The sequence below is a fragment of the Topomyia yanbarensis genome, chromosome 2 (assembly GCF_030247195.1).
Source record: "Topomyia yanbarensis strain Yona2022 chromosome 2, ASM3024719v1, whole genome shotgun sequence".
NCBI lineage: Eukaryota > Metazoa > Arthropoda > Insecta > Diptera > Culicidae > Topomyia > Topomyia yanbarensis.
Genome location: NC_080671.1, coordinates 20,196,857 through 20,218,672, shown reverse-complemented (window position 1 = coordinate 20,218,672; position 21,816 = coordinate 20,196,857). Strand labels below are relative to the sequence as shown.

The 21,816-nt window shown below is 39.0% G+C and overlaps 1 protein-coding gene across 4 annotated transcripts in view; it reads left to right on the top strand.

Moving 5' to 3' along the window:
- Positions 1-21,816, top strand: part of LOC131686246 (zinc finger protein ush) — a 350,163-nt gene that overhangs the window by 248,635 nt on the left and 79,712 nt on the right. The window contains exon 1 of one of the 4 annotated variants that reach the window (XM_058970511.1): positions 4,482-4,500. The exons of the other annotated variants lie outside the window; for them this stretch is intronic. The gene's annotated coding sequence lies outside the window, so the exon portion shown is untranslated. Of the gene's footprint in view, positions 1-4,481; positions 4,501-21,816 lie in introns of those variants that run through there. 4 annotated transcript variants of the gene reach the window in all.

The following is a 21,816-nucleotide window of genomic DNA, read 5'->3' as shown; positions in this document are numbered from 1 at the left end:
GTGCGAACATATTGCAAATATCCAATTGATCCGTGCATGCATTCGCGCGGGGCTTACTGCATATAAATGCGACCTCAGAATGTACGCGTATGAACAGGCATTCTTTAAATGGGTCGTTGGATATACAGTAGAGCTATCGCCTTTCATCGCCAGAGTTAAACCTAGGTACATCTACAGATAATACCAAATATATTATTAAATAGATGCAGACAGGTTTCTTCCACAAAAACACTGCCTGTCAGTGGGAAATGGCTTGTACACACAAACTCACACTTTTTAGGGATGTGTGAACGTGCAAGAGACACCAGAACATGTGATTTTCGAATATCCTTGGTTCAAAGAAGTTCGAAGGGGTATGCCTGGGTAACAGTTGACAATATCTTCGAAGAGATGTGCCACGATGATCATATCTGGGATGATGCGAATAGAGTAGTTATGAGTATGCTTTTCGAGCTGCAGAAGAAGTGGCGACGTGACCAACAAAATAGTGCTATTGGCTAGAAAGCCACCGTGAAACCATAAATCGGGTTTCGGGAGAAATTCTGCCACCTTGGAACTCTCCGACGGTGTAGACTAGATCTAACACCGTGTTCGGATCGTTGGGGCGCCAAACTCGGATGTTAGGACCGGAATCGTAGGACCGACCTCGAAACCCTACCGAGTAGCTCGTGTGTAGGATAGTTCCACCGCAGGGGATTGGTGCGAGTAGATCGCGTCGAATAGCTAGCAGTGGATTGTTAGGGCGCCAGTGAATCGGAAGCTATGCTCCAGCCGGAAATCTTTCAGTCGGAGTAGGGTGAATTCACCGCCGAGGATTCTCCGAGTAGATCGGGATAAAGGTAGAAGCCGAAAGACTCACTGAAACATGAGCTAACTAGCTTATGGAATCAGCAGCTAAACGGCTCAATGAGTACGTAATAGATGGAGACGGAAAGCAAGGGAAGAGTAGATAGTTAAATGACTCTAAGGTTGAGCCATTTCATGGATCATGTGAGGCTCTGAGATAGCTGCGTAAAATTCGTAAGCAAAAGAATGAGGCGCTACGAAAGCATAAAGCCAACGAGGAGCTGATAGTGGTTGCAAAAGCCTTGAGAACCAAGAATGCTTCGAGACCAGAAGGTATCCCCAACGTGGCTCTGAAAACAATAATCCTAACGAACCCAGATATGTTTCGGACACGTTTCAAAAGTGTATCGAGGATGGGAACTTCCCTGACATTTGGACCAAAGCTGGTGTTTTGCGAATACAAACAAGGTAAGGTACTAGAAAGAGTAATCTTTAACAGGCTTACAACATACACGAAGGGGGAGAATGCTCTATCCAATGCGCAGTTCGGCTTCCGGAAAAGGAGATCCACTGTGGACGCCATACGAACGATCGTGGAATCTGCACAGAAGCAAAAGAAAAGACGAAACCGTTACTGTGGAGTGCGTACGCTGAATAGACTGAAAGTTCTCGAGTACCTCTGTAATATTCTGACGTCGGAATGTTGTGGAAGACTGGATGCATGAGAAGAAGCAGGCGTTAATCGGAGAGTATATCATCGACTCAAAGCGACAAGTCGGACAACTTGGAATAACGATGAACTTTAATAGACTACGCATACGGGAGGGATCGTAAAAGTGATCTCGGATCATGCCCAACAACTCGGCGATCAGCAGCAATGAAAAGCGACTACTGGCAAGCGTCTCTACATCGGTGCTCAGAAACGCAGGACCGTTACGGCACTGCAGACGATGAGGAACAGCACGTTCAGACCGATGGCCATACGGGTCTAACGCGTATCAAAATATCTTGTCAGACGTAACCTACGTCATAGTTGGAACAATGTCCATGAACCTTCAACTCGAAGAAACTAGCGAGTGCTATAGGGATCGAGGCACGCGAGGAGTCCGTAAAAGAGCCCAAGGTGATACCTTAAGCAAAATACAACATCAGTAGGATAACGCAGTAAACGGTAGATGGACCCATAGACGAATTCCATCCCTGTTGGTGTGGGTGAACAGAGCGCTTGGTGAAGTGAACTTCCACATGATGCAGTTCTTAGTAGGTCATGGCTGTTTCAAGAAGTTTATGCTGTCGGAGCCGACTCGGAGTCATTAAATTCACTTTACGCTTGTCCGGACATGCCGCAGACTCAGGTGATTCACATTTAATGCCAAAAGATCCTGACTCCTGCGTTGCAGAAGACAAAGAGTTAAGCAGCCGGGAAACTCTAAGCTTGTTCATTGACCCTACTTCACGCTTTTCTAAACTTTCTTACTTGAAATCCTTGCTCTCCCTTGAGTACTATGGCTCTTAATATTTGAAAAATACTTCACCTTACAGTCTCTTGCTAATTATATGCCGTTATAATGGAAAAGATTAGGCCGACCGCCGGGGACTAATTCGAGTAGATCGCAAAGTAGCACCGGCAAACAGTCATCGAGACGCCTGTGAAATAGAAGTCACCCTCCATCCAGAATTGCAAGACTGACCTCGGCATCTGCTTGGATAGCATCGGTTTCGGAAGATCTTCTGCTGCCGGGAAACACTTGGTCGGAGTAGGAAAGATCCACCATCGAGGACTATTCCGAGTAATCCGAAGCGAGTCGTCAGCTTGAATCATCGGAACACGAGTGAGCCGGACGCAATCCTCCACCCGGAATCGCTAGACAAACCTCGGCTCTCTGCCGGATAGCACTGAAGCAAGATTAATGCCTTCGTCAATGGTTTCGGGAGACATTCTTTCGTCGGGGAACTCTCCGCCGAGGTAGGCTAGCTCCACTGTTGGGGACTACGCCGAGTACCATTGAAATCGACAAATCACCAATACATGCTCCAACCGGAATCGCTGAATCGATCAAGGCATCCAACTGGTCAACGCAGAGTGGAGCGCATGTACAATATCATGCCGTGACCAGCGAACTAGCACGCCCAGCTGGACCTGAAATCAAATTAATTCCATAATTTGCGTTTAGACTTTCTCTCATCAGAATCCGACACTAACTTAGTAGCAGGACGCAGTTCTTGTAGAGCCAAAAATGGAGACACTAATTGTGCTCCTGAATAAATCCCTAGTCTAGCGGGAAGTCCCTCAAGAAAAGCAGTTCATTTTAAGCTGATAAGAACTAGTGAAATGTAAACATTTTGTTTGGCTTAGCATATTTCTTCGTAGTGGAGAAAAATTAGAGTTAAAACTTTACTAATGAGAGAATTGTTTGCGCATTGTGAGAACAAAACCTATAACTTAGTTATGCAATCTGAAGTTCGACTTCATCTCATCAGAATTTGACACCAACTTAGTGACAGGACTAAGCTAGCGCCGAATTTTTCTCCACTAAAGAGAAGAGCACAGTGCATCTTGCCTTGACAAGCTAAGTCAAACCATATGTTCCGATTTAACTAGTTCTAATCACCTTAAAAATTAACTCCTTTTCTTGGCGGACATCACGCTTGAGTATTGGCGGACATCACGGACATCACGTCTGCTCAGGAACACAATTAGTGTCTCCGTGTTTGGATCTAACATCAATCCGGCGCTGTCTAAGTCCTGTCATTAGTTGGTGTCGAATTCTGATGAGACGAAATCGAAACGCAAATTCCATAAATAATTCAAAACCTATGTGCCTTTATCGCGCAAATGTGGTTTTAAACAATTTTCTCCCTAGTGGAGAAAAATTACTTTTTACCCAAATATTTCTTCATTGAGGAAAATATACCATGGTGCCTGGAATCGAGCGAAGTGCATGAGCACAGACACCACTTTCTCTTACAAGCAATTTTTAATGGAATCCAGGGGGATCAGGCAAATGTCGGACTCTTGGTGAAAGTTGGGAGAAACCCTACTAGAGTTATCTGTTCGGAGTCCCTCATTCTTGTACACTATGGACGAAATCGGTAGTATGGTCTAACTACTGAACGTGTTCTGGGTCGGCGCTAAAGCTTTATCACCAAGTAAACAACAGATACACACAGACATTTACTGTACTCGACGAGCTGAATCAAATGATATACAACACACGGCCCTCTAGGTCTCGGATACATAGTCGATTTTCAGAACAATTGCTATATCTTTCTATTGAGAAAGGCAAAAAGAAAATTATTTATTTTGGCTTGAATAAAAATGTATTATCAGTTCCGGAGATATGGAGACTGCGGTCACGAACTAAAATCCCGTTTGAAAGTTGGATCATTGTTTTCGTTTCGCAAGTATGTAATCTGTAGGATCAATGTGTTCGTATGTCCGATTGTACCTTAACATTTCGTACCAATTAAAGAATATCCTGGCGCATAACCAAAATCGGGGCCACTTAGTAAATTCTAGATAAACACATAATAGTTAATATGAAACATTATGATAGATGGATAAATACCATGCTTTTTGTTGTAGTAAAATTTGAAGATCGTGCATATAAATCCCGTATTTTAATAGTTATTTTACTTTATTATACTTTTCTTTTCCTTGCAGGTAAGAATAATGGCAACCTAAAATCTAAGAACTGCAAAGAACACGTATTTGTAAGTACAATTCAAATTGAAGTTCGCCCTTGGTAATCAAATAGTTCTGACATTTACGAACTATGAGTGTCCACTTACCAAACGCACACAATCAATATGTGTACAATGTACAATAAACCTACACTGTACATTCTCATCCTTCATTGTTAAACACCATCACAAGCATCGATTTCCGTACAACGTCAAATTGCCCTAAGGAACCCCCGCAGCTAAATCACAGAACTGAAAAAGCCACTGATCCATTTTTTCCAATCCAAGCTCAAAGATCCCACGTGGCTGATTTCAATAAAAAATATAAATTATAAATATTTTTGAATGCCGTGTAATCTCTCTCCGCAGACCCATCCCAAACGCACACTAACTAGGATATAGTCAAACCCGGTTTTATACACGGATAGTACGAACTCAGAAAAAAAACAACACTGTACAAAGCTGTGATAATATTTTTATAAATTATTTGATTTTCCGGTCAGGGCCACTTTTTAGTTCATACACCAAAGGTCCTCTAAAGCAGAAAAATATTATAAATTTTCCCACACTTTCTGGAAAATTTCATATTTTTTTTTCGCGGTATCAGCCTACACGATTCCGAAGGCAGGGGCGGAACGCTGTCAGGTTGGCGATATACTCATAAAACACATAGTACAAACATGTCGCTGGCGTGAAACAGTGAGATGATCTTTTATGACTACCCATGAGCGAATTATACAGGGTGGAAATCCGTTGCCGTTTAGGGCTGCTCGAGAAGATAGAAGGATGGGATCTTCAACAGCAAAGCAACCCCTACAAGAGTGAACACTTTTTTAGGATTCATATTTACTCGAAAGAATCGGTCAAACTCAAGGTCAAGTTCTAGAATATTATCTGAAAATTGACTACAGAAAATACTTTCCTACCATCCCGACGCGCTGTTCGCATTTCCTCCGGTCCCTGACTCCGGACTACCCCAACCATTATGGAGCACAATACTTTAATGTGTCGTATTGTTTTTTTATCTCACAACATAGCGAGGCTGTGTTCCCGATAAGACCCACTGGAACCGTATTATTACACATCTATCCTGGTCGCAGTTTTTGTTTTTCGGATGAATTTCCGAAGGTTTGTTATTTTCACGATTCTCATCATCGTAGTCGTAGTCGTCGTTTTTGTTTGCGTTCCATGTTGTTCACGAGAGCTCCGCCGTAGAAACAGCTCTAGCTAACGACCGTAACCTACCACCACCCACACAGGCGGGTGGGCGGTCGCCGCCCTCTGCTGACTGGGTGGGTGCCAGGCACTTTTTGTCAAATGTATGTATCTCGCGTGCAAAACGGACACTTATCAGCGGACAAATCTCGGCATCTGAAATTATAACTCTACGCGAGAGCGAGCGCTGTGCTATCGGGCATAGTTAACCCGCACACTTGTGGACCCGGTAGGATTGGCGCGCGTCCTGGCGATCAGGGCTGGACGCCACGTGGGGATGAGTGTCATGTTGTGCATCTCTTTCCTTCAGCTGGGCGCTTTTTTATATTGCAATAGAGATAAGGTTGATGAACGTTTCGGGTGTAACTTGTCCAGCTGTGCAGGCATGCTTTAGGGGCTGACAGCGAAGATAATTCTAGCTACACCCCGGGAAGATTTATTCTGTTGCACTGTGTACAGTTTAATCTTCAACCGATCAACGAACATTTCCACTGTGACAACATGTCTCCTACTCTGTTGAACGCCATTCAACGCATTGCTCGTATTCCAAAACTGGTGGGGGGGGGGCGGAGAGGAAAGCCCAATTTACATCTGCTTATGTTCCTATTGAAGCTCAAAAAGCTTCGCCGCCAGAATGTGCTCCTACAACGTGATCATGACGCAAAAGTTTCCAATCGGGAAAAGCGCACCTCTCCGGTGGACCTCCATTGAAATGACAATTATGAATTGAAACAAATTTCTACCCTTCCGACCCGGTCGGTCCCCTCCCCCACGCCATGCGTCCGGACATTGAATGGGTTCACTTTTGTTAGGTTGTTAGCTGAGCTGCAATCGCCGGTCGGTCTGGTAGAATCTTGCCCACCTTAATATAATACAGGCTAGTCTGGCTGGCTGGCTGCTTGCTTGCCTGGCAGCAATCCGCGTGGAGATAGTGCGGAATGCACCAATTTTCAAAGAGGATTCAGGAGGGGCAGGGGGAACCGAAGCTCTCTTAACTTCCAGGCCTGTTCCACTCGGAGTCAGAGAGTGAACGAACATAAATAATAATCTTAATCTGGAGAGGAAAATCGACAAACCTATCGGTTGTGGAATATCTTGTACTTTTTCACTTCGACAGACTGATATGAGGTGGTTGGCGGTTGGGAGAGCTTGTAGAGGAATAATCCACCTATTGTGTTTAGGGTTATTTGTATCGCATTCGATGCAATCATATAAGAGGAAGTGTTGAAGTGAAAAGAAACTTTAAATTGTTAGAGACAATGTTTATATTTACCCATAAAATCATGGCAAAAGTTCGTGATTTCAGTTCTCGAATGCGTGTCCATTATTCGATAGAACTCTAGTGCCGGTTCTTTTTGGAGAGAACTGGTACCACGATACCGAGGACCTCAGGACAGGTAAAATACCGGTACTCGAATATATTTTTTAAGCGAGAAGCGTAATATGGTTTACTCACTCCTCCCACTCGAAATGATTCACGCGTCTGCCAAAACCAAAATGATAACGTACTAAATCGGTGTTCGTTCCCTTGCAGATATACATTACACAACAAATCGAACTCAGACGTGATTTAGGCCCCAAATTAATTATGTCAGCACATGCGAATAAAGGCAACTAATCCGAATTTTGCTCATGGAATACTACCGAAAAAAGTCATGTGGATGTATTCAAATTCAGAATGGGTAACACTTTGAATTTAACAAAGTAGAAAGCTAGCTCTACGACAACAATTAAATTGTTATATTTCGCAAAATTCATGAAACAGCAAACATGCTGTATAAACATCCGCTCAACGACCGCACCACGGGGTGCCTAGCGATAAAACGTTGACTTTGAGCGAAGACAGGGTCAAAATGTTCCTTCCAGCACAAAGAGGGTTATAAGGGTCAAACTGAGTTGAAACAGGCCCCTTCATTAAAAGGTTTGATCCACGATGAAATATGTCCCCTTCAGTTAGTAAAACTGTGCGGTGCTAATACTTTCCAGTTCGTAACTTCCGAACCTGCTACTATACGCTAGAAAGCAAGACAAATTCTCACCTGTTCTAAAAGGTAACACAATCACTACTTTTGCTGTATGTGAGTTTGTTATTGTTTCAAGTTGGCACTCCTGTCACAACGAACTGCATGTCGCTCATGGGCGTCTTGTCTACATACAATTCGTAGGGCCCAATAAAGATTGGAGAACTGAATACAAATAACACCTTTACTGTTTTTTTGCTTACTTATGCTGCTTCATTCTATTGATCAATCTACCATGTGACTGCGGTTATTACTAGACTAGAATTGTATTGTATTGGCTTTAAACTCGATAGGTCATTCGCCTTACCGAATAGAATTTTGAAGACGATGACATTTTGATTCTCGTCAATTTTTAGTTCTAGGTTTAATATATTGTTTATAAAAAGTTTTGCAAAGTATTAAAATTACCAGTACTTACTCATTTAGTACCAGTATTTCGGTACCAATAATAGGTCAATTTTCCTGGGATTTTCGGTACCGGTACTATCGAATGATTATACTGATAAAAAGTAATTTGGGCGAGTTATTATTTATAAAAATGATGGTCGTCATGAAAAGGACCCGTTTTTGTTATCGGCGTTGATGGGGGAGATGCGCTGGTTTCGATTCTCGTTGGATGCTTTTGACTTCTTACTATTTCCGGTTGCCAAGATTCGTGTAGGTGTAGGTCGTCAACCGGTTATAATTTCACCAAGCGTATATTTCCAATTAAAAATTCAACCCAACCCCTGGATCAATTAAAGAAAGTATTAGTCTGTGACATGAAAAGTACGAGATATATCTTCGGGCTTCTACATTGACGATTTTGATACATCATAGCTGGCGAAAGAAACTATTCTCAAATTTAATTCTTTTGAATGGTTTAATAGCTCTGATAAGGGCAAATTTGCTTGCCAAAGAAAATATTCTCCGAGTGGGAGAGTTTTGTTCCAATTGGCCTTGGTTGCATTGGCATTGCACAAACTAATCCACGGAGACGCATCCTAAGAATCACCTTCCATTCCGGTGTTGACAAGCAGTCTCCGGACCTCTGACAATATTGGTGGACTTGCTGAAACCGACTGAAATCATAATTCTTTCTGTTCAAGATTTGCAGCTCGCTGCTTGAAATAAGAGGGAACCGTTTTTTTCGGGAGTGTATGCTACCTTCCAACCGTCGGAAATGCCTCTGTAGTAGTAATAGTAGTAGTACTAATATTTAACACTTTTCATCATTTAAGTGTTCGATTGGTGCACAATACTAACGGCTCTGATCGAGATGTTCATCATTTCCGGCTGACGCGGCTGACACAGCCGATGTTTTGAAACTGAACCCCTTATTGAAAGCTTAAATGTAAAAGCGTCATTCTTATCTGACACCGCGATCATTGACTCCAAATGATGTGCCGAGTCTTCCTGAATTGGAATATTTTCTGAAGGTTACAGAAGCCGCCAATATTTTGTTCTATCACCTGTGCCATTTGCCCAAGCAGAAAGTTTCGTTTTCGCAGATCAACCTAAAACACGTGATTGGAAGTGACAATGTTTGAATTAAGATTCCAGATACAATTTGGCACGTACTAGCCCCAAATTAATTAAAAGTGCTTGTCGCAACACAAACAAAAAAGATCCGTTACAACTGATTCTTGAAAAAGCTTCTTCTCAGGTATTTCTAATGATTGTTTTTGCGGTAAGGATGCGAGTCGAACATTATAACCGGTTACTCACTCATTCACAGCAAATCAATCCAAAATACAGTCATCAATATTGATAAAATTTGTAGTTGCTGTTTAGGTTAGCACCTTCAAATCAAAAGCCAGCCTCATCAGAGAGGAAGCAATATCCAACGACAGCGGATTACGCTTGTGACTGCAATGACCTAAATGGACGAGGCAAGGAATAACATCTGATCACGAGCACCAATACAGCTTCAGCGATGATGACATTGACGTGAACGACAACAGGAGTCGGTCGGACTGCCTATTGGTTACCGCGATTGCTAATAAACAGCTGGTGGAATCGGATGAACATGACTATCAAATCTCTAGACCTGTGGTATGCAGTTAGCGCTGTTTTTATTGCGAATGATTCTGCCAAAAAGAGACTGCTTTGCGGTGGAAGGTCAAGCGATTGTTAAAAATGTTCTCCAAATACTCCAAATTCAATATTATCATATTTACGACCTACTGTGTATATAACAACCTGCCAGGAGCTCCTGAAGCTTTGTGAACAATTTCCGATGGATCTTTGGGTTTCACGCGTTTTTTATGTCTCACGCGACCTGAGCCTTGAATTCACTTAATCAGTTATCCGCATACGAGTATAAATATTTGAAAGAAGTATTCCAATCACCTCTGTCAGACGGTCAGAAGCTCGATGTCACTGACACGTTTACATCGAAACACTCGTGTCCTTCGCGATAATACAAATCTGGTTAAGCATCATCGGTCATCGCGATCATCTGTGCACACCTACGCTCGCGCTCTCGCACACATTGAAAGACCTCGATGATCAAGACAATATGTTAGCACTGAAGAAACATCGATCCTAGTAGCCAGGTCCCCATACATTTAATCTTGGTTAAAAAAAACAAACTCATATACAAAGTCTCAGAGCGCCAAGGTCGAATACCCTAGCAGTTTGAAGGAACTCACTCTCTCCTAGCTCTAAATACCCGACCAGGAGAAAATAGCTCGGCAATAATCCGAGCATACTATTTTTTGGTATTCTTACCAAAACTTGGTATTAATTGATTATTATACCTCATTGAGGTATTAAGCAAGTATTGAAGAAACAGTTTTCAATACCTGCATAATACCTCAATGAGGTATAATACTTTATTTTAGTATTATTTATGTACTCCAGTGATTTTTTCAAATACCAAATCAATACCTTATTGAATACCTCCATAGTGTAAATTTTGTTACTGGAAGGTTGAAAAATGTTTTATTATTATTCAGGTATTACAATAACTTGTTTTATTATCAAATAGTTATTTGTAGAACTTATCTGTGTTATTTTTATTTGGTATTTTACCTCTTATGTAGAGCTCATTAATACCATATTGTGGTAAACAGTCGTTGGTATTAATACCTAAATTTAGTATTCCGCAGTTATTTTCTTCTGCTCGGGTAGTACATCCAAATTAGCGGTTCGTACGAACATTCAACGCAAATATTTACATGCATATATTTCATGATTTTGTAAACTATTTTCCAAAACGTATATTGGATCGTGACTAATATATTAGGAATCTTGAATTAGTTCACGACGATTGAAGGGATCCATGAATAAAATTCCGTTCCGAGCTTGGTGAAATAGTTCACGAGCAAATATCCAGAATTTTCTGATTTTATGAACTAATGTTCCTAAATCTGTGGATAACATTATGAGCCAAACTTTGGTTCAATGAATAATGTTCGTAAAGTTGTGACCTAGCTCATGTACAGAAAATCGATTAATGGAGTAATGGCATGACAAAACCCGTGACTAAAGTTCACAAACCTAAAACAAATATTTCCAGTAATAATAGCGTTATGCTGGGGTTACTGAAGGGAAATTCAATATAATTATAAAACACATGATTTTTGTTCATGGTCCTGTTTTCGTAACATAAAAATGTGGTTATTCTAGAATTCATGACACATTATTCCTGATTTTGGAAATATTTTTTTCCGTGTAGTACAGTCGGGTTTTCTAATACGCGGATTCGGATTACGCGGATTCCATCGTAGTAGGAATCCGCGTAGTAAGAGTCCCGTCTGTATTACATATTCTTAATACCGCTCCATCAATTATTATAATAACAATAAGAATTAGTTTGCTTGAGCTATGAACAAGCGAAGTAGGAGATTAAGTCTCGTACCGTATTGAATAAAATTGATCTATCACTAAAAAATTTGTTTGTAGGACTTACGTTTAAAATTGTATCTTATTAAAACTACCAAAATAAATTTCATCTGCAACCGATTCTAATACGACTACGGTGTTTATGATCTGCTACGATTAATAGTGGGTTAGTTACTTTAACTAACAATAGCTACAAAGTCTAACAGTTAGGGCCATAATAAATAGTAATAAAAATAAGGTTTGAACACAGGTAGATGACTCAGAATTAAATGAACGAGATTTGCATAAAATTGCAAAACCTTAATTTACACCAGGGAACTATCACTGATCAGCTCGGGCATAACAATGCGCATTTCCCTCGCAAGTACTACACCAATTTAATGTTGGTTTGAAAAACCAAACAACTGTAATTGGTTCAATTGTAATATTTAGACATCTTACGAGGGCAAGGTATTGATATATATCCGATCCTAGGAAAAGTGTTGAAAGTTTGAACGAATATCTTATTTAAGAAAGGTAGAAAAGCTGAATTTAATTGTACACAGTACACATTGATTCCAAAAGATGGGAAATTAGACCGTATATTCGCGAAGTAGAAACTCAATCGAATTGATTGAAGTAATAAAAATGTAAATTCTCAAGAAAATGGTGACATTTCGTTTTTAATCAATTTCCAATAAATTTTTGGTCTTTACCCTGCCATGTTCAACTTATGAGATTATTGGATAATATAGAATTACTGAGCGATTTTATATTGGATCCCTAGGCTATTTATAGGATAGAATTACCACCGATAACAGACGTTTAGGATCATTTCTTAAATGTGTGTTAACACCTGCAACTACCACTTAAAAATTTCAAACGAGTCTTAGAAACGGAAACAGATGGAGGGCAACTGTCAAACACGTGTTTCACAAAGTTGTGTGAATGGCAATAATGTCACAATGATCTCCAACGTTAATCGATTTAAAAGTGTACACTTATCTTTAAATAGTTTTTATCCCAGCCCTTGATGTCTAATCCGTGGGCATACTAAGTCGATTCACAATACTCTTATGGCATGAAAAAGGTAGTCGAATGCAGTCTGAATTGATATGTTTAATTTTTTCGCCTGAATTTTTATCTGAAACTGATCTTGGCAGCACTGCTTCCAAACAAACAATTTAATAGTAATAACTTCAGTACTACTGATTCTGCCAATAACTGTATGGGTGCAAATGAAAGGAAATATTCGCAATTATTGTCCTTCCTAGTTTTGATGAGCATTTTTTTTAACTGGGGGTATAACTTGTTTAAAAATTTATGAACGTAGGAATGAAGAATTGGTGAAAATTCACCTTTATTGGAAACACTGAGAAAAAATATGTCCTCAAGCAAGAATCGAACCTGCGATCTCCTAGTCTCTAGTTTGGTGCGTTAACCACTCCGCCATCGAGGAACTATGATTTTGACCCGGTCGATGAGAGGGAGAGGTAACGATCTGCTTACAGGAGACATTGGGGGTCGATGGGCCAATTAGGAGGTATTGTAGGCTGTGGCAGTGATCACGATACTTTTGTGAATACGTGATGGCATCATCTAATGTTTTCTGAACAAAAGCAATTAGAACTCCAAACAACTGGCCGTATGAGTATTGAATTACTAACCGTAGTATGGATAAATAGGTATGATAGCGAAAAATATTAACGATCAAGGATAGTATTTCCTATTGTTCATAACCGATTGTTTGTAAAATACGACGTTCGTACGACCATCAAAGGAAAATACAAAGTATTGTTAATCTAACGCACGGGCATGTTAGCAATACCGCAACTTGAAATTAGATTCATAGGGGAAGACACGGAAAACTTTCAGTACCTATTGACCCTATTGATCATCGAAACTAGTCAAATAAAAGTCATATTGAAACCGATCTCCGATCAACTAGTTATTTTCACAGTAGTGTTTTCACGCCTAAATCCGTTTGCACCCTCTTATTCTGCTACTATCGACAGAAGGTCAATAGCAATCAGTCATCGCCGATCTAAGTACCAAATGTCATCAATAGACTTTTACTCGCGTGGAGGCCTGAGATAGAAACTTGTGAGAACTTTGACAAGCAATTATCTTTACAAATTTTAATTTGAAACTAATCGGTTTACCCACGAGAATTCCAATTACAGAATATAAGAACCTATAGTTCGATTACTATAGGTCTTCACTTCAACAAGAGTGCACCATCATTCTTCTCAACCCCCAAAACGAAAGATTATTTCGCACAAACAATCGAAGTGCACCGTTTTCTCAGAAAAAAGGGCGCACAAAGGATACGCAAATATCGGAATATGTGTGTGCAGTCCCCTTATCTCGGTGTTACTATTATTGTTTCCTTTCATATATTATGATGATACCTCAGCAACTTTTCCCCGCAGATCGTGTAACTACTTTATGGAAACGAAACCCGTAGTTCGATTCCCCCACCCCGCCGGCCGGGGGCACCGCCAAAGTCCAGCGGAAGTTCCCCATGTCCAGCACCGGCACAGATGCAAGTGCACCTATCTACCTACCTACATGGTACCACCGTGGTGGTGGCACATACATAAGTACATCACCCACTGACCGCGGTGAAAACAAATTCGATGCAACATGTGGATTGCACGTGTAGGTATTTATTTCGGTTTCGATTGCGGGTGCAACAAGCGAACAAATTTAAGTGAACGAACACAAACCGGGAAGAGTTGAAATAAAAAAAAAGCGAGAGACTGCATGGTGATCAAAAGCAACAGCTAATAGACATTTCAATGTGGCTGAGTTGGCATTTTACAGGATGAGTCTGTTTTTTTGTATGTGGACCCCGCTTTTGTCCACTGCCCTTCCGCTCGGCGCACTGCAAACATGTTGCGATTCTTCGGTAGGTATGTGGTTCCACCGACACCCTTCGCTGGAGTTTGTTACACTTTTTTCGGTTTTGGGTGGAACTTCAATTGAACGACGCGTGTCTTTGTTGTGGTTGAAAAATTAAACCTTTTCATGTAGCCATTTTTGTTTGGGAATAACATCGGACGCAACTTTATTCGATATTTCTCGCTAAAACTTAACTAATATATTGTTCTAATTTTAGTCTACAATTATTGAAATAATCCGCAGAGTTGTTGTATTGGTTTTGCTCTTACTAGGTCAATTTCGATTTGGTTAAAAGATAAAAAGCACAAAAACTTTTTGAGTTCACATAGTGAACCAAAACAGGACGCCACGGCGGTTAGCAAAACTATGTGCTATGAACCGACGATTACCGCCTCATATCTCGTTAATCTGTCATAACTATATTAAACGTTGCACTGGTACATATCTTAATTTTAGCTGGAAAATCCATTTATGGTTAATTCACTGTAAAAGCATTTGTCAAACGCTAGTATAGACTTAGTGTTAGAATAGGTTATTCAGGAATACGCTCTTTGCATCTTGATCACAGGAAAGAATTAGCAGTGCGGCGAAACTAAAACATAAACAAGAAAATATATTGTGAAGCAATTTCAGGTATAATTCATCATTTATTTCAAGTTAATCAACCGATTGCTGATTGTAGAGATTCATTTTTACCTGGACATACAATTCGGCTCGGGACAATGCATTTTTGATGTAAAACTAGTCATTACTAGTTGTTAGCCTTCCCATGATTACTTTCTGCGAGTACAATACTGGGCGCTCTTCTTCTAATAGCATGTGGGGTTCTTTCATGTGCGTAATGTTTACGTTTGTTTTGATCGGATGAAAAAATGGTGTGGATACCTTGTTAGAATCGACCCAAACGGAATATAAGGAAATGCATTTGAACCAAATTGTTTTTCGATGAGTTAAAATTTATCACACCCAGGAGGCGATAATTGGTTCGCTGAGGTGAGAATAGATGCTCAGAATAGTACATTTATTTTCATTAATGCTGAAAATAGAGATATTCCTGGTAAATAAACATTACACTCAAGTTTTTTTTACGCGGTTTTTTTTTGCGCGGTTTTTTTACGCTGATTTTGAATTTTACGCGGTTTTCATTTACGCGGATTTCGAAATTTGCGCGGTTTTCATTTACGCGGTTTTCATTTACGCGGCCTGTATCCCCCGCGTAAAAAAAACCTGAGTGTATATAAATTTGTAAGAAACAATACACTGCTTCTTTATTCTGCGGAATGTAATAGATAACAAAGCTGTTCTTCACGGAAACGAACTCCAATACGAAACAGCCCGGACTAGTGCATTCGGCGAGTACATAAGTCACGTCCAAAGCAACCTTCGGAACAACCCCTGGGCTTTCTGGAATTTTGTGAACAGCAGAAAACGCGCTGGTGGCATTCCCGTACATGATTATCTTGGAGATACCAGTGCGCAATCTACAGCCGAGTCCGTAGACCTTTTTGCAGAACATTTTCGTATGGTATTCACCAACCCAGCTATCTCTCCATCACAAGAGTATATAAACACATTACCATCATACAATATCAGTCTCCCTTGCTTGAATATGACTGAAGCAGACGTGTTGAAAGTTTTATCCAGTGTCGACCCATCGAAAGGACCAGGCCCGGATTGTTTGCCTCCGATATTCATTGTCATTGCCAGTTAGCATTATTTTTACCCATTCAATCACTGAAAGCGTCTTCGCGAGTGCATGGAAACAAGTGGCTAGACGTCCGATTCACAAGGCTGAGGACATTCATAATGTTGAGAATTACAGAGGAATCTCACTTTTGAACTGTTTTGCTAAAGTCCTTGAAAAATTTGTTTACAATGAATTGTACGCTTCTGCTTCTCACATCATCGACGAATATCAGCATGGATTCGTGAAGCAACGTTCTAAAACTTCAAATTTGATGATGTACACCAGCATCTTGGTCTCCTCTGTTGAGATCAGAGATGCCAGATTTGCAGACAAGTCTGCAAATTCGCAGACTTTTAATTTAAGCTGCAGATTTTTTCGATGACGCAGATATTTGCAGATTTTTCCGTTTGGTTGCAGATATTTGCAGATTTTTTAGTTTGGTTGCAGATATTTGCAGATTTTTGAATATAAAGGCTTTTGGTTACACTAGCTTGCCTCACATTTTTTGTTCTTCCCAGACTTTTAAAATTATTATTGCAGACATTTGAAAAAAGTACCTGGCATCTCTGGTTGAGATGCATCATCAAACCGATGCAATATTTTTACTTCTCAAAGCATTCGATAAAGTACCTCACAACATTGCCCTTCTGAAACTGCAAAGACTAGGATTTCCTCCGTGGTTAACTGGATGGTTGCAATCATATCTGTCTAGTCGAAGTGCTTTCGTTGGAATTGGTTCAACACGCTCTAGCTTGCTCGATATATCAACCGGAATCCCTCAAGGAAGTCACCTAGGGCCGCTAATTTTTATTTTATTCATAAACGACATTTGCACTCGTATCAAATCTGGAAAACTGTTCTGGAAAACTGTTCTTGGTTCTGGACTTGACTCTTCTAACACTTCCTGATTACGTACTTAATATTGAACAATGGTACCAGTTGAATGGTATGCAGGTAAACGTTGACAAATGTAAAATTATAAGTTCCTGGCGATCATCCACTATATCTCATTATGAGTGCTTGCTTCAAGGCCGCGTCATCAAAAGATTGGACTCCATTCGTGACTTGGGAGTGATTTTTGATAGAAAGCTTAGCTTCTCCGATCACATCACCGCAACGACGGTATGCTGTGCAAGTGTGAGCTCCACACCACAACGTCCAAATGAAGATCAGAACAAATAAATAAAATAAATAAATATAACTTCATTTAAAAGTTGCTCAAAAAATAGTGCGACCCTCTCCCTAATGGTGCCAAAATTGGCTCATTACCTTATATTCTCTTCCCGTCAGCTGCGACTGATGCTGGATGCAATCGTTTGCAGTCCAGTATCTTCACTGGTTGAAGCATGGGATCTTTAATACAACCAACCTCGTGTCTCGGCAGATCCGCGCAGTTCAAACTCGAGTCGGAACGACTCCATCTTTTTCAACCTGGTTGGTTGGTACATACACTCTGTAAACTTTTGTAAATTCCCATTTATTATCACGACCGAATATCGTTCCGGCAGAAATCGAGAATTCTACAATAAATTCAATTTTTGTCTTTGGCTCTAAGAAAGTTCCCAAAAGTGCCCAGTTAAGGAGCCAATTTTATTACTACATCCATCTCACCTTGAGCCGAACCATTGGCAGAAGAAATCATTTTTGCACTAGCACGTTTGTACAGTGCACGTTAGTAGGAGAACCATGAAAGGGGAAGCAACATATATGTACTTATCTATCTATCTATCTATCTATCTATATATATATATATATAAAAGTCAATGTTTGTGGATATGATTTTTGGACTTCCAAACGGCTCAACCGATTGCCATCAAAATTAATACATATCAGGCATTTGTTCTTGAGCATGTTTGTGTGCTATTGGTTTGGGATTATCTGGCCGCCAGATGGTGCTTCGGAACAAATTGTGTTTTCCTCCTATTTCGTTGAAAGTCGCAGCAACGCGGGATGGGTATTAGCTAGTCTTTTATAACGGTATCCAGACAGCTCATAAGATGAAAAACACTGCACTGCTCTGCTGGTCGAATAACGGTTAATGCGCAAACACAAAATATGAAAAAATCCGCTAAATCAACTATTTTCATTTTCGTCAGGAGGTAGGTCAGGAAAGCCCCGGGTTCCTCTATATAGATAGATTATATATATATATATATATATATATATATATATATATATATATATATATATATATATATATATATATATATATATATATATATATATATATATATATATATATATATATATATATATATATATATATATATATATATATATATATATATATATATATATATATATATATATATATATATATATATATATATATATATATATATATATATATATATATATATATATATATATAATCTATCTATATAGAGGAACCCGAGGCTTTCCTGACCTACCTAAACAAATAGCCCTTTTAGGTGAATAGGCGTTAAAGAATTTATCAGTCAAAAGTCCTAATTGTTCGTTGCACCACTCCATGGCAGCGCTAGGCGACGATTTGCAAAAATCTACGTTTTCCATCCTTTTACAATGTATGGATTCAGACCTCTCTACGGAGCAATTCAGACCGTCATTTTTTATTTTATTTACAATGGAATTATGTTTTCCTATGAAATATTTATTGGAGACACTCCTTAAAAAGCCAAAAAAAATTGCGTAGCAAAAACTTAGTCTGGTTATTGACAGCTGTCGATTGGTGCATCGTGTATTTTCACTGCTGTAGCGTGTGCAATCGTGTGCGTAGCCTAATGCCGCTGAACGGTGGTTGATGGAATAGGGAGTCCGAATAGCGCCGTACGCTCATTTCAAACAAAAGTGACGAGCACCTTGAAAATATTTGTGTTTTCACACAAACATAAACCATTCCATAAAATAGGTGCCTCAAACTTTTCGAAACACTTACCTGTTATTTTTTAACCTCTATGTGTTACTTAAATCAAGGTTTTAACATTATAATGATTTTGTTTTGAGGATGGCAAAGTAATGAAACACGTAGTATCTCCTTTCTAAAAAAACTAAAGAATGAGATTTATCTGTCAAAATTAATGTTTTAGAATAACGCTTCCTCGAATATGTACGACAGTCAGAAAGTCTTACGAATTTCTGAGAAATAGAGGGGGTCCGAACTATCTCCACAGTCTTAATAGCGCATACGTTTTAAATATATTAAAAAACATTAGACAAAATACAAATTAAATTTCCGAATTGTCCTTAAGTCTCCCCTTTCAACATGTTTTTAGTTTCTTCTTATATGCAATCAAGAACTATCGTAGCTGACTAATGTGGTCAAAGCGACTTTGTTTAGTCGTTAGTAATCTAGACCTGCAAATCAAAGTAATCTTGCATCAATTTTAATAGGGTTTGCATTATTTTAATATCGTGATAGTACTAGTTTATATGCCGATAAAATAAATTCGTAAATAGAACGAAAATTATTATACATTAAACGAATTCATTCGTCATTTTCTGCAACGAAGTATTTTCGTGCATTTTAAATGGTTGGTTTCGTTCAACGAAACGAACTAAAAAAATAACGACGTGACAATCGAAAATTTTCGTGATTTTAAATATTTAATTATCGAAACTATTATTCGTGACTGAAACGAAATGTTTCGTTATTTTACTAATTGTTTGGATATAGCACGAATATTTCGTTAGTCGCGCGATTCAATATTTGTTCATCGAATAACATTTTCGTATACTTTTTCATACGATCTTTTGGACTCGATGTTTCACAATATCAAGTTTTTATATGAAAGTGATCCTTCTAGAAAAATCGATTTCATTTCAAATTGCTCTGCACTATTGAGTACTAGAATGATTGTGATTTTTTCGTAACATTTACGGAAAATGTTTGCGAAAGTTACATGCGTAGTAACTATTTTTTAAGAATAAATTTTGTGGGGAATATTTAGCAAGACCCGTGATTAGTGCAAAACAAATTTCTTGGATCGATTGCAAATCTATTTCGTTAATTATTGCAATTAATAATAAACATCTTTCGAAGTGATAAGCATTTTGAAAAAAAATCGATTTTCCCAGATAGAACTCTTTGATATAAAAAAATCTATGTTTTCAAATATCGATCCTAAAAAATCGGATCAAAAAATATACAATTTTTGTTCAATGAACGATGGATTCGCGCGGCTAACAAAAGATTCGTGCTATATACAAACATTTAGCAAAATGACGAAACATTTCGTTTCAATCACGAAAAATAGTTTCGTCTTTGACGATTACTTTCGTACAACGTGCACTAAATATGTCACTTTACGAAATTGTTAGTTCTTCCAGTCGCCATTCTTTTAGTTCGTAAAATGAACGAAACCAGCTATTTACAATTTATATGCTCGGATCCGCGGACTAAATTCGATTTACGATTAAATTCGTTTGCGCATAATTATTTTGGGGATTCTTCGAAAAAAAATAGTTCATTTTACTAAAGATGCCCGTAAATATTAGAAAGACTTTCGTATATTTCATCAAACGATTCGTTTGGTTAATAATTTGTAACAAGCCTACCAAAGTCGTTTTATGGTTTCGAAGAACAACTCATAATAAAAATTAAAATAGAACTACAAATGATTCTTCATATGTACGAAGAATTCGTACGTGTGGGAAAGTTTTCTGTGCGAAACCTATTCGTAGCAAATTTACGAATATATTCTCTCAGAGTGGGAATTTACTGCGTGATCGCATTCTTCAACCGGTAACTCCGGAACCGGAACTCCGATCGACAATAAAATCAGTGGAAGCCTATGGGAGCGTTAGACTGTTCGATTGAGTTTGACAATTTTGTTCAAATTGGTTCAACGATGGCTGAGGTAATTGGGTGAGTTAAATGACGCATACACACCTACAAACATACATACACAAACATGCACAGCGCCAACTGGGCGGCTGGAGCAGTATAGTTGCACAAAAAGACAAGTGTACTTGAACTTGTTCAATATGCTGACAAGCTACACTCAGAACCAAGTGCTGGTCTACGAAACAAATTCGGGGCAGAAGTCGAAGAGATTCATGATAAGCGGGTGTGTGTGAGTTATATCAGAATGATAAAGGCGCTTTTTGTGGTGTCATCCTAACTGAGAAACAACTTATCCGAGGGTCCTTACTGGACCCTATATAGTTCCATGAGCTGTTTTTGCCTTTCTCCTATTTTCATTCATTTTCAACAATCAGTGCGTTAGAAATAGAACCCAGAGAAACCACACTTTCGGAGTTTCCAAATCCGTTTTACTTTTTTGATTATTTTCGTTAAAGATAATCTAAATAAAATTTCGTTTTTACTCCAGGGAAAGATAACATTTAATAAATAATAAGTGACAAAATATTGAAAAATAATTTAAGTATTTTTCAATATTTTGTCACTTGCATCAACGGCATACCCGAAAAAAAATTTCTTATTGGAACATACTTAGAAATTCAATTATGCTGATTTCATTCTATAGAGGCCACCTTAGGATCAATTTTCCCCATTTTCCATACAATTTCTACGAAAGTTCCAGGCTTTCGAGAGATAGCATTTATAACTTATGCTTATGCTTTCCAGATCATAGAGAGAGTTTTCTTTACCCTGTTGTTCCCTTCAAAATATTGATTTGATATTTGGTGTGAATAAAGAAAATGGGAGAACAGTGATAGTGACAATACAGAATGAGTTTTAAGGGGACGTGCATAGCGTTGTTGGTAAAT